This window comes from Ranitomeya imitator, chromosome 5, assembly GCF_032444005.1.
Source record: "Ranitomeya imitator isolate aRanImi1 chromosome 5, aRanImi1.pri, whole genome shotgun sequence".
Classification (NCBI taxonomy): domain Eukaryota; kingdom Metazoa; phylum Chordata; class Amphibia; order Anura; family Dendrobatidae; genus Ranitomeya; species Ranitomeya imitator.
The window spans coordinates 610,963,944-610,978,735 of NC_091286.1; the positions used below are offsets into that span (position 1 = coordinate 610,963,944).

Below are 14,792 nucleotides of genomic sequence, written 5' to 3' on the forward strand. Positions count from 1 at the left end.
GGATTTAATGATTTAGTAAAGAATGTATTGAAATAAATGTATTGAGAAATGCTCAAAATGTTTGCAGGAATATGTGACGAAAACACCAAATCCAACAATCAGGCTTCCGATATAAATGACCTAACATTAGGATACATTCACACATTTGTGTGTGTTCTCGTTTTGTTTTCTCAGACAGCACACGGACCACTGGAGTTTTAAAAAGTTTTAAAAAACGGTTCTGTGTCTCTGGACCACATTCAGCCATTAAAGGCTATAAAGGAAGACAGACTTTGTACTTCATAGTTTCATTTATTTTTCATTTATACTTTTATTTATACATTAAAGTGAACCTGTCACCTCATTTTTAGCAACTAAACGGTCCCCAGCGTGTTGTTAGTGAATACGTTGTTTTCAATCAAAACAGTGACAATCCTCTTCAAAAATCACTTTGTAAAGTTATATAGTACCTTCTCTTTCAGTCATAGGGGTCCTGCTTCATTTTCTTTCAGTCATGGGCTCGTCATATTGTCAACGCCCATGCACTTGGATTGATGATCCGGGTGCGCCAACGTCACATGAATCTTCTCTAAAATTCTGCTCTTACGCAGTGTCGCCCAGCTCCCCACACTTGTGCAGTGTCAAGCGGCTCACCGCACATGCGCATTGAATTTGGGTGTACGTACCCAGCTACATTGACTGTGCGCATGCGCTGTAGCCGCTGCGAGTCATGGGCTCTGTGACCTCGCTCGCCATACGCATGCACATTCAAGCACAGAATAAAGTGATACATCATAAAACGGGGATCACTACAAATGAAAAAATAAACAGTATAGATCATTTTTATTTAGAATGTTCAAACCACACCAAAAAGAACACTACATAAAAACAATGTTTCAAAGAAACACAGATCATGCTCCATTGACAATAATGTTTTCATAATATCCTGCCAAAATATTGCACATTTACCTCGAGATATACATGGATATTGACTGGAACAGTCCAGAGCTCCTGAATTAATGTCTAAATATATTCTGTTATATGAACTCTAAACTGATGTTATATTCACAGGAGATAGGTAAGCAATACAAAAAAAACACCCAATGGTGTGAATGGAGCCCCAACAAAAGATACAAGCGGTATGATTAGCTTAATGTTCGCTAAAGACTAGATGATAAAAAAGGAGGGTAGACGAAACAATATAGAGCCTCTGTATCAGGGCACATGTTAGCATGATAGCTCGCAATAAAGCCACATAACAGTGTCATCAAAACCTACCACAATGGAATGCCCATAGTCCAAGACCAGTTCACCAATCTAATTTGTCTTAAAGAGCCAAAATGAAACACCCGGCGCATGTCGCCACTGCCGTGGCTTCCTCAGGGGTCAGTAGCAGTAGCGACAGTAGTAGTAGTTCTAGTGGCGACACGCGTCGAGTGTTTCATTTTGGCTCCTTCTTTGAAACCTTGTTTTTAAATGTTTTTATCTACTGTTCTTTTTGGTGTGGTCTGTAGATTCTAAAAAAAAAAGATCTATACTGTTTATTTTTTCATTTGTAGTGATCCCTGTTTTATGACTTGTCGCTTTTTTTCTGTGTTTGGCTGTGCTATTGACAAGTCTCGGGTTGATCACTTTGTTTAAAGAATATTGTGTCATATTGTTGATGGTGCCCTCCACTAAACTAGTTTACGCGCATGCGCATCACTAACAACATACCGGGGACAGTTTAGTTGCTAAAAATAACCTGACAGGTTCCCTTTAAGTGTCAATGGATGAAAAAGTTCATACAGTCTACCTGCTTCAGTGAAAACAAAGGGATTAGAAAAAAAAGCCGTTTTTCTTGGATGGTTACACTAACACCGAAGTGTGACCTTACTATAGGTCATCAATATCCGACGCCTGATACCCATCCCCCATGATAAAAAGTTATTAGCTCCACAGCTGCCTGTAAACAGTGATGAACAGCAAAGCTTCATACCCTGTGCAGTGGTGGGTTTAGGTTTCAGGTTATAAAGCTCAGCTCCTATTGAAGTGAATGACAGCTGAGCTCCAGTCCATGGGAACAGCTACTACACAGCGCACAGAGCTGAGCTGTTCAGCTCCATTCACCGTTTACTTCCATCCTCTGCTAGGGAAGATAACACCTGAGACCCTGATTACAGCGATGTGTCACTTGCTTGTCTGCACGCTGTCATTTTGGTATGATGATAATTTTATCTGCTGCAGATCTAGCAGTGCTCAGAATGCTGAGTTGTATATAACCACGCCCACACTACTGATTGGCAGCTTTCTGTGTACACTGTCCATTGACAGAAACTGTTAATCAGTGATGGGGCGGGGTTACACAGAGCAGTTGACTAGGAGGCACCAGACACCTAGTCCTGTAATGATAATCTCCTGCTGATAAAAGACTGATTTTATTAAAACAGCAACACACAGCCTATTAAGTGACACAAAGGGGCTGTGTGCCTGATTCCAGCTATTTCATGTTGCTAACAGATTACATAGCAAAAAACTGTTGAGAGGGTCACTTTAATATTGGCCTCTTTGTTTCTATATCAGAAAATATCTACATGTCATTGGAATCAATCAGTTTTTATACATCCCCTGGCAAAAAATTATCGAATCTCCGGCCTTGGAGGATGTTCATTCAGTTGTTTAATTTTGTAGAAAAAAAGCAGATCACAGACATGGCACAAAATTAAAGTCATTTCAAATGGCAACTTTCTTTTTCAAATAATCTTTATTGAAAATTTTTAATAACTTAGAGGGGAAAGGAGAATGAAGGGATGAAGAAGGGGAGGGGAGTATGAAAAAGGGGGACTAGGAAAAGAAGAGGAAAATAAGCCATTATTGATAATGGAGAACTTATGTTCATATGCTCTATGAAGGGCGATATTATCAATTATTTCTTGAGCCGAGGGACGTGTGGGATTTTAAATGGCAACTTTCTGGCTTTAAGAAACACTAAAAGAAATCAAGAACAAAAAATGTGGTAGTCAGTAATGGTTACTCTTTTTAACCAAGCATAGGGTAAAATTATGGAATCACTCAATTCTGAGGAAAAAATTATGGAATCATGAAAAACAAACAAATAAAAAAAACACTCCAAAACATCACTAGTATTTTGTTGCACCTTCTCTGGCTTTTATTACAGCTTGCAGTCTCTGAGGCATGGACTTAATGAGTGTAAACAGGACTCTTCATCAATCTGGCTCCAACTTTCTCTGATTGCTGTTGCCAGATCGGCTTTGCAGGTTGGAACCTTGTCATGGACCATTTTCTTCAACTTCCACCAAAAATTTTCAATTGGATTGAGATCCGGACTATTTGCAGGCCAGGACATTGACCTTATGTGTCTTTTTTCAAGGAATGTTTTCACAGTTTTTGCTCTATTCCAGGATGCATTATCATCTTGAAAAATGATTTCATCATCCCCAAACATCCTTTCAATTGATGAGATAAGAAAAGTGTCCAAAATATCAACATAAACTTGTGCAATTATTGAAGATGTAATGACAGCCATCTCCCCAGTGCCTTTACCTGACATGCAGCCCCATATCATCAATGACTGTGGAAATTTGCATGTTCTCCTCAGGCAGTCATCTTTATAAATCTCATTGGAACGGCACCAAACAAAAGATCCAGCATCATCACCTTGCCCAATGCAGATTCGCGATTCATCACTGAATATGACTTTCATCCAGTCATCCACAGTCCATGATTGCTTTTCCTTAGCCCATTGTAATCTTGTTTTTTTCTGTTTAGGTGTAAATGTAGGCTTTCGTTTAGCTTTTCTGTATGTAAATCCCATTTCCTTTAGGCGGTTTCTTACAGTTCGGTCACAGACATTGACTCCAGTTTCCACCCATTCGTTCCTCATTTGTTTGATTGTGCATTTCCTGTTTTGGAGACATATTGCTTTAAGGTTCCGGTCTTGATGCTTTGATGTCTTCCTTGGTCTACCAGTATGTTTGCCTTTAACAACCTTCCCATGTTTGTATTTTGTCCAGATTTTAGACACAGCTGACTGTGAACAAACAACATCTTTTGCAACATTGCCTGATGATTTACCCTCTTTTAAGAGTTTGAAAATCCTCTCCTTTGTTTCAATTGACATCTCTCGTGTTGGAGCCATGATTCATGTCAGTCCACTTGGTGCAACAGCTCTCCAAGGTGTGATCACTCCTTTTTAGATCCAGACTAATGAGCAGATCTAATTTGATACAGGTGTTATTTTTGGGAATGAAAATTTACACGGTGATTCCATAATTTTTTCCTCAGAATTGAGTGATTCCATAATTTTTCCCTTATGCTTGGTTAAAAAAGTAACCATTACTGACTACCACATTTTTTGTTCTTGATTTCTTTTAGTGTTTCTTAAAGCCAGAAAGTTGCCATTTGAAATGACTTTAGTCTTGTGCCATGTCCGTGACCTGTTTTTTTTCTGCAAAATTAAACAACTGAATGAACATCCTCCAAGGCCGGTGATTCCATAATTTTTGCCAGGGTTTGTATAAACACTTTTTTGAAGTTGTGATATGTACCGTATGTGTATATATACTGAACATCGTATACATCACTATGGTGGTACAAGCAATGTAAAAATGCTTTAAAAACAGAAGTGTTAATAGTCTATTGTTATCAATTAACAAAGGGAATGAACAAAGGGGAAATTGAAATCAAATCAATATTTGGCATGACCATTATTTGCGCTCAAAACAGCATCAAAGCATGATTTCTAGGTACAACTTGAAGGCCGTTTTTAAAGGAACTTGGCAAAGAGGTTGTTCCAAACCTCAGATCTTCTATGGACATGAAATAAGAAAAAAAAACTTGTCCTTAGAAGGCATTAGAATTAGGTAAGTATAACATGGGAAGAATATTACAAACCCAAAAATGAAAGAAAAGCACACAGTCAGAAAACAGAAAAATAAATTTTATTTAAAAAAAAAAAACACTCCCGACACATTCCCTGGTCCATCAATTTATTTTTGAAAAAACAAAAAAAGAAAATCCATGCTGGTCCACAGTAGTCCTGAGAATCCACTGTTCTTCACAAATAGAAACCTGAAAAAAATAATACGAGTGAAATAAAGACAAGATGCTGTCCCTCATTCACCGATTTATTAGAAAACAAAAAGTTCCCGTGCAGGTCCAACGTAGTCCATCGTGTTCCCATTACAATTCTTGAATCCGACATCCAAAGGCTATGGAGCCTCGTTCAGAGAACCAAGCACCATAGGCTGTGATGAAGAGTGATGCCAGTAACTACACTGCACATCAGAATCGCGGAGCAATCTGTAAAATGGCCTCATATAGTGCTCCACAGTATAATGGCCCCATATAGTTCCCCACAGAATAATGGTCCCCTATAGTTCCCCACAGTACAATGGCCCCATATAGTGCCCCACAGTATGATGGCCTCATACAGTGCTCCACAGTATAATGGCCCCATATAGTGCCCCACAGTATAATGGCTCCATATAGTGCCGCACAGTATAATGGCCTCATATAGTGCACCACAGTATAATGGCTCCATATAGTGCCCCACAGTATAATGGCCTCATACAATTCATCACGATATAATGGCCTCATGCAGTGCCTCTCAATATAATGGCCCCATACAGTGCCCCACAGTACAATGGCCCCATATAGTGCACCACAGTATAATGGCTCCATATAGTGCCCCACAGTATAATGGCCTCTACAATGCATCACGATATAATGGCCTCATGCAGAACCTCTCAATATAATGGCACTACATAGTGCCCCACAGTATAATGGCCTCATACAATGCATCACGATATAATGGCCTCATGCAGTGCCTCACAGTATAATGGCCCCAAATAGTGCACCACAGTATAATGGCTCCATATAGTGCCCCACAGTATAATGGCCTCAAACAATGCATCACAATATAATGGCCTCATGCAGAGCCTCTCAATATAATGGCACTACATAGTGCCCCACAGTATAATGGCCTCATACAATGCATCACGATATAATGGCCTCATGCAGTGCCTCTCAATATAATGGCCCCATACAGTGCCCCACAGTATAATGGCCCCATATAGTGCACCACAGTATAATGGCTCCATATAGTGCCCCACTTTATAATGACCTCATACAATGCATCACAATATAATGGCCTCATGCAGTGCCTCTCAATATAATGGCCCCAAACAGTGCCCCACAGTATAATGGCTCCATATAGTGCACCACAGTATAATGGCTCCATATAGTGCCCCACAGTATAATGGCCTCATACAGTGCATCACGATATAATGACCTCATGCAGTGCCTCTCAGTATAATGGCCCCATACAATGCCCCACAGTATAATGGCCCCATATAGTGCCCCAAAGTATAATGGCTCCATATAGTGACCCATATTATAATGGCCTAATACAGTGCCCCCATAGTATAATGGCCTAATACAGTGCCCCACAGTATAATGGCCTCACATAGTGCTCCACAATGTAATGTTCCCATATAGTGCATCCTGGTATATGTTCCCCCATCCTGGTATATGGCCCTATCCTGGTATATGTCCTCATCCTGGAATATGGCCCCTTTTTTATTATTATTGTTATTATTATACATTTTAATAGCGCCATTTACTCCATGGTGCTTTACATGTGAACGGGGCAAATATAGACAAGTACAATAAACAGGAGTAAAACAAGACATACACAAGTACAGGAGGAGAGAGGACCCTGCCCGCGAGGGCTCACAGTCTACAGGAGATGGGTGAGGATACACTAGGAGAGGGTATGGTCATGCGGCGGTTCAGTAGAGTGGGGATCACTGCAGGTTGTAGGCTTGTCGGAAGAGGTGGGTCTTCAGGTTCCTTTTGAAGGTTTCCGTGATAGGCGAGAGTCTGATGTGTTGGGGTAGAGAGTTCCAGAGTATAGGGGAAGTACAGGAGAAGTCTTGGATGCGGTTGTGGGAGGAAGAGATGAGAGAGGAGTAGAGCAGGAGATCATGAGATGATCGAAGGTTGCGTGTAGGTAGGTAACGGGAGACCATATCACAGATGTATGGAGGAGTCAGGTTGTGAATGGCTTTGTATGTCATTGTTAGTGTTTTGAATTGTAGCCTCTGGGCAATAGGAAGCCAGTGAAGGGCCTGGCAGAGAAGAGAGGCTGGGGAGTAACGGGGAGACAGGTGGATTAGTCGGGCAGTAGAGTGTAGGATGGATTGGAGTGGTGCCAGAGTGCTAGAGGGGAGGCCAGAGAGTAGGAGGTTGCAGTAGTCCAGGCGGGAGATGATAAGGGCATGTACTAGTGTTTTTGTGGTTTCATGGTCAAGGAATGCACGGATCCGGGAAATGTTTTTGAGTCGGAATCGGCAAGAAGAGGCAAGGGCTTGGATATGTGGCTTGAACGAGAGGGTAGAGTCAAGGATCACCCCGAGGCACCGAGCGTGCAGGACCGGGGAAAGTGAGCAGCCATTGACATTGATGGATAGGTCGGGTGGAGGGGTAGAGTGAGGTGGGGGAAAGATGATGAATTCTGTTTTGTCCATGTTCAGTTTTAGAAAACGAGCAGAAAAGAAGGATGAAATAGCAGACAGACATTGTGGGATTTTGGCCAGTAAGGAAGTGAGGTCTGGTCCAGATAGGTAGATATGCGTGTCATCAGCATAGAGATGATATTGTAAACCGTGGGTTTCTATGATCTGTCCCAGGCCAAAGGTGTAGATGGAGAAGAGTAGGGGTCCTAGAACTGAGCCTTGGGGAACACCGACAGACAGGGGGCGAGATGAGGAGGTGGTGTGGGAGAGGGAGACACTGAATGTCCGGTCTGTTAGATATGATGAGATCCAGGATAGGGCCAAGTCTGTGATGCCAAGAGATGAGAGAATCTTTAACAGGAGGGAGTGGTCCACAGTGTCGAAGGCAGAAGTCAGATCCAGGAGGAGGAGGACAGAGTAGTGTCGCTTGCTCTTGGCGGTTAGTAGGTCATTGGTCACTTTAGTCAGGGCAGTTTAATTGAGTAATGTGGTCGGAAGCCAGATTGTAACCGGTCAAAGAGGGAGCAGGAGGAAAGGTGGGAGGACAGTTCAAGATGGACATGCTGTTCCAGTAGTTTTGAGGCATAAGGGAGAAGGGATACCGGGCGATAGCTGGACAAAGAGGATGGGTCGAGGGAGGGTTTTTTGAGGATAGGTGTGATTGATGCGGGTTTGAAGGATGAGGGGAAGACACCATTTGTAAGTGAGAGGTTGAAGAGGTGTGTTAGGGTTGGGATGAAGACTTTTGCGAGGTTAGGGATGAGGTGGGACGGGAGCGGGTCAAGCGTGCAGTTGGTGAGATGTGTTCTTGACAGAAAGATGGAGAGCTGATCGTCTGTCATGGTGGAGAAGCTGGCTTTGGAACAGGGCTGAGAAGTCAAGAGGAGGGGCATTGGGGGCTGCGGGCCAAAGCTTTGTCTGATGTTAGCGTTCTTCTGCTTAAAGAAGGAGGCAAATTCTTCAGCCGAAATGAGAGGGGAGGGAGGATATGCTGGGGGACAGAGTAGAGAATTGAAAGTGTTGAAGAGCTGTTTAGGGTTTTGAGTCAGGGAGGATATGAGAGATGAGAAGTAAGTTTGTTTTGCGGCAGTGAGCGCGGACTTGAAGCTGGCGAGGGACTGCTTGTATGCAGTGAAGTGCTCAGCAGAATGAGATCTCTTCCATCGCCGTTCAGCGATCCTGGAAGCCCGTCTCAGTTCTTTGGTCAGACTGGTTAGCCAGGGCTGCCTATTGATTCTACGAGTTTTGCTGTGCATGAGCGGGGCAGCCAAATTGAGTGTTGCTGTTATTGTGGTGTTATAAGTGTTATAAAAAGTGGCAGCAGCATCTGTGTCATTGAAGGAAGCTATGTCTGTAAGGGGGAGAAGGGACTCAGAGAGTGAGTGTAGATTGAGGTGTTTGAGATTTCTGCACGGGTGAATGAGTTTATTGAGTGGAGGTTGCGCACTAGGAGGGGAGAAGAAAGAAAATGTCAGTAGGTTGTGGTCAGACGGAAAGGGGTGAGTTGGTGAGATTAGTAAGGGAACAGAGGCGGGTGAAGATGAGGTCTAATGTGTGACCATCTTTATGGGTGGCTGCAGATGACCATTGAGTGAGACCAAAGGAGGCAGTGAGCGATAGAAGTTTAGAGGCGGCTGAGGTGGAAGTGCCAATGGGGATATTGAAGTCACCCATGATGATAGTGGGGATGTCGGCTGAGAGGAAATGAAGTAGCCAGGTGGCGAAGTGGTCAAGAAAGGTGGAGATGGCTAGTTCTGGGGGGCAGTAGATGACAGCCAGCTGGAGGTTGGAGGGGGAGTAGATGCGGACGGAGTGCACCTCGAACGAGGGAAGAGTAGCGGAGGGTGGTAGTGAAATTGGGGTAAAGGAGCAGGTGTCAGACAGAAGCAAGCCAATCCCTCCACTACGTTTGTTGCTGGGGCGAGGGGTGTGAGAGAGGTGGAATCCACCATAGAAAAGCGCGGCTGGAGAGGCTGAGTCAGAGGGGGTGAGCCAGGTTTCAGTGATGCCGAGGAAGGAGAGTTTGTTATTGATAAAGAGGTCATGGATAAATGAAAGTTTATTGCAGACAGAGCGTGCGTTCCATAGAGCTCCAGGTAGGGAGATTGGGGGAGTGGGGGCTGGATGAAAGGGTTTGAGGTTACTGTGGTTGCGAAGACGTGTAGAGGATCGTGGCAGGGGACTAGAAATGAGTGTGGGGATGTGTTGAGGAGGGCCAGGATTTGGGTATATGTCTTTTCTGGTATATGTCCCTCCATCCTGGTACATGACTCCCATACTGGTATATGTCCTCATCCTGGTATATGTTCCTCCATCCTGGTATATGGCCCCCATCCTGGTGTACGTCTCTTCATCTTGCTATATGTCCCTCCATCCTGGTATATGGCCCCTCCATTCTGGTATATGGCCCCCCATTCTGGTATATGTCTTCATCCTGGTATATAGCCCCATCCTGGTATATGGCCCCATCCTGGTATATGTCCCTCCATCCTGGTATATGTCCCTCCATCCTTGTATATGTCCCTCCATCCTTGTATATGTCCCTCCATCCTTGTATATGTCCCTCCATCCTAGTATATGTCCCTCCATCCTAGTATATGTCCCTCCATCCTTGTATATGTTACCCATCCTTTTATATGTTCACCATCCTGGTATATGTCCCTCCATCCTGGTTTATGTCCTTCCACCCTAGTATATGTCCCTCCATCCTGGTATATGTCCCTCCATCCTGGTATATGTCACCCATCCTTTTATATGTTCCCCATTCTGGTATATAGCCCTCCATCCTTGTATATGGCCCCCATCCTGGTATATGTCCCTCCATCCTGGTATATGGCCTTTCTATCCTGGTATATGGCCCTTCCATCCTGGTATATGGCCCTTCCATCCTGGTATATGGCCCTTCCATCCTGGTATATGTCCCTCCATCCTGGTATATGGCCCTTCCATCCTGGTATATGGCCCTTCCATCCTGGTATATGGCCCCCCATCCTGGTATATGGCCCTTCTATCCTGGTATATGGCCTCTCCATCCTGGTATATGTCCCTCCATCCTAGTATATGTTCCTCCATCCTGGTATATATCCCTCCATCCTGGTATATGTTCCTCCATCCTGGTATATAGCCCTCCATCCTGGTATATGTCCCTCCATCCTGGTATATGTCACCCATCCTTTTATATGCTCCCCATTCTGGTATATGGCCCTCCATCCTTGTATATGGCCCCCATCCTGGTATATGTCCCTCCATCCTGGTATATGGCCCTTCCATCCTGGTATTTGGCCCTTCCATCCTGGTATATGGCCCTTCCATCCTGGTATATGGCCCTCCATCCTGGTATATGGCCCTTCCATCCTGGTATATGTTCCTCCATCCTGGTATATGGCCCTTCCATCCTGGTATATGGCCCTTCCATCCTGATATATGTAACCCATCCTTTTATATGTTCCCCCATTCTGGTATATGTTCCCCCACCCTGGTATATGGCCCCATAAAATAGAAAATAACCCTTTTTAAAATATAAGACAATCCTGACTTCTTAGAAGGAAATCTTGTTGGTGCTGCATGAGCAGTAAAAATGCAGATACCTGCGCCCTCAGTTTGAAGGCCATTATACAAAGAATGGCATGTGTATGAGATTTCCTTCACAGCCAGATGAAGTCACAGAGCCAGCAAGGTGTCAGACAAGTATAACAGGGTGGTGCTTGGTGCGGGATAGAGCTGGGGGGCGGGGGTCTAGAAGTCCTGTGTCATGCTCAACACACTTTCATACTCATTTGCATATGGATTAAAGCTGCAATTCCTCAGTAATGAAAATACAGAGTGCCAACATAAAGATATGTATTACCTCATCATCTTAAAATCTACAGCATGTGCCCAGATAAATGGTTTAAGACAGGGAAACATTTTCGTGACAGTTTTCTTTTAAGGCCATGTTCACACGTTAATTATTTGGTCATTATTTTGTCAGTATTTTACCTCAGTTTTTGTAAAAACAGGAGTGGAACAATCAGAGGAAAAGTACAATAGAAAGAAGTCACCACTTCTATATTTATCACCCACTCCTGATTTTGGATTACAAATACTGAGGTAAAATACTGACCAAATACTCAACATGTGAACGTGGCCTAAGGGTATGGTCACACGTTCCTGATTTCCATCCTTTTTTTTCAGGACTGAAACCGCAGCTCTTGGCAGAAAACGCGGGTCCTTGTTTTGGTGCTTTTTTTTTTAAACAATAAATTTTTATTGAAAGTTTTCGGTTTACATTTACGTGATAATCAAGATAATCAAAAAAAAAAATCAGGATAAGTCTTTACATACAATCTGAACAATAGTGCATGTGGTTAACTGACATGCAATCATACAACCTAACCAAAGTAAGGGAAAGGGGGAGTGGGGGAGGGGAGCCCGAGTAAAGAGGTGTATAACGTCTAAAGGGTTTGGTAGGTTATTCTGAATCCGACTGAATGTAGTTAGTTGGGTATAGTACCGGTGTGGCAAAAGGGGTATGGTTGGTGTATTCCGCCCAGGGGAGCCATATTTTCTCGAATTTTCCAACTTTGTCCATTAGTATAGCCGACAATTTCTCATTGATCATGTACCAGGTGAGGCGTGTTTTGACTGCGGAAAAGTCTAAGTTTGGCTTTTTCCATGCCAAAGCAATGATTTGTTTCGCTGCTAAAAATATAAATGAGATAAGGGATCGGGTATGATTAGGGATGTTGGGGATGCGCTTGTTAAGTAGTGCCTCCCATGGGTTTTTTTTAAGGTTAATGTTCGCTATGGAAAAAACCAAATGGTATATCCTAATCCAGAACCTTCTGACAATCGGGCAAAGCCACCATATATGGAACATGTCTCCTGTTGAATTGCAACCTCTGAAGCAATTTGGGGAGTGGTTAGCCACAGCTTTAGCTACTCTAGCGGGGGTCAGATACCATCGGGTTAACACTTTGTAGTTGGTTTCTAACATAAGTGTGTTTAACATTCCTCCAGTAGATGAGGACCAAATTTGGGACCATTCCGAGTCTGTCAGGGTAGATCCGATGTCCGACTCCCAACGAACGGTATATTTCAAACAATGCCTATGGGAAGGGGCATTAATGTATGAGTAGAGGAGAGAAATAATCCCCGAGGCATGTGGGTTTTGACGACACTTTTGTTCAAAAGGGGTCATGGAGTAAGGAGGGGTAGAATTTTTTAATAAGGAGTTGGCAAAGTTTTTTAATTGTAAGTATCGAAAGATTTCTCCGGAGGGGAAGTGGTACTTTTCCTGTAGAGCCGCGAATGGGATTATCCCATCAATATTGAACAGCTGGTGAACCCTGGTTATGCCGGCTTCGACCCATCTATAAAAACTTTTGATAGATCCCACGCCTGGGGGGAATAGGGTATTACCCCAAATGGGAGCGAGGGGTAAAAAGGGTGAGATCAGTTGTGAGGAATATTTTAAAGTGTCCCAGATTGTAAGAGAATGCTTTATAATGGGGTTCGAGATATGTTTGCGTTGAGTTGGGAGGATCCATAGTACTGTGTCTAGAGTACTGGGTTGCATTTCGAATGCTTCCAGGGATAGCCATAATGGGGGTTCGTTATAAGCATGGTATAAAGTCAGTTGGCCTAATTGAGCTGCGCGGTAATATTTCAAGAGGTTGGGGACTCCCAAACCCCCTTTTAGGCGATGGCGGTATAAAGTAGCCTTGTTAACTCTCGGGATGCCTCCTCTCCATACGAAGGTGTCTATAGACCTTTGGGCCATTTTAAGGAAGTGTGAGGGGATAGGTATAGGCAGAACGCGAAATAGATAGAGCAATTTAGGGAGGATTGTCATTTTTAGCGCACGTACTAGGCCCAACCAAGAGAGATGTAGTTTCTCCCATGATTGGAGCAGAAGGCGAAGTTTCCGGAGCATAGGAGGATAATTAGCCGCATAAAGGGAGTCTAGGTTAGCTGTTAGTTTAATCCCCAAATAGTCCAAATGGTCAGTGGCCCATTGGAACGGAAAGTTGTGCTGAAGTAGTGAAACAGTAGGTCGCGAAAGGGATATGTTCATAGCGTAGGATTTGCTGGTGTTTAAGTGGAGGCCGGATATAGTTTCGAAGCTTTCTAGGGTATGTAAGAGGGCCGGCAAGGAAGTCTTAGGGGACGACAAAAGCAAAAGCATGTCGTCAGCAAATAAAAGAAGTTTATGAGAAACTGACGCCACTTCCACTCCCTGAACTTCAGAATTAAGGCGCATATGAATAGCTAAAGGTTCAAGCGCCAAAAGAAACAACAGGGGTGAAAGGGGACATCCCTGCCTGGTTCCCCTACTAATAGGGAAATACGTGGAGGAAAAGCCATTATAACGTACGTAGGCCGAAGGGGAGCTATAGAGAGCGTAAATCCAAGAGAGAAAGTGGTCGGGAAACTTCCATCTCCGCAGCACCGCAAACAAATATGGCCATGAGATAGAGTCAAAGGCTTTCTTGAAGTCTAATGACAGTAGCATACTTGGTATGTCACGGTGTTTGCAGAGGTGCAACAGATGGGAGACCCTCCGTATATTGTCTGAAGCTTGTCTCCGAGGGACAAAACCCACTTGATCTTTGTGGATTAGGGTACCCAGGCCAGAGTTCAGTCTTTGGGATAATATTTTGGCTAAAATTTTGAGATCTATGTTGATAAGGGATATTGGTCTATAATTAGACCAGAGTAGGTGGTCTGTGTTGGGTTTAGGTATCATAGATATTGCAGCAATTAGAGAGGCTGCACCTGGCTTATTGCCTTCTCTCAAAGAGTTAAAGTAATTAGTGAGGTGGGGGATCAGAATTGGAGCATATTTCTTATAGTAGAGGGCCGTAAAACCATCGGGGCCTGGTTTTTTATTGGTTTTCAAGTGTTGAATGGCTAGTTCGATTTCACTTGGCGTTACGGCTTGGTTGAGGAGTTCAATCAAATCGGAGCTAAGAGCTGGAAGGGGAATAGAGTCTAAAAATGTCTCTATCGTTTCTGAATTCGAGGTAATTGGGGCCTTGTACAGCTGCCTAAGTTTTTGTTGGAAAAAGTGGGAAATTTGTTGTGGATTAGATGTGATACCAGCAGGTGTGCGTATTCGAATAGGGGGCCTGGGTAAGGGTAGGCATTTTAAGCGTCGAGCTAAATTAGAGTTATTTTTATTATTGAGAGCGTAGAAGCGTTGCTGTGACCATCGTATGGCCCGGTCTGCGATCTCAGTGAGACTAAGATCTAATTCAGTGCGAGCATGGAGAAAGTCGCGATACGTAGTTGGTGAAGGAGTGCTTTTCATCTGAG

The 14,792-nt window shown here is 43.6% G+C and overlaps 1 protein-coding gene across 1 annotated transcript in view; it reads left to right on the plus strand.

Moving 5' to 3' along the window:
- The window catches only part of COLEC11 (collectin subfamily member 11), a 62,138-nt gene that overhangs the window by 21,355 nt on the left and 25,991 nt on the right, over positions 1-14,792 (plus strand). The gene's annotated exons all lie outside the window — the stretch shown is intronic.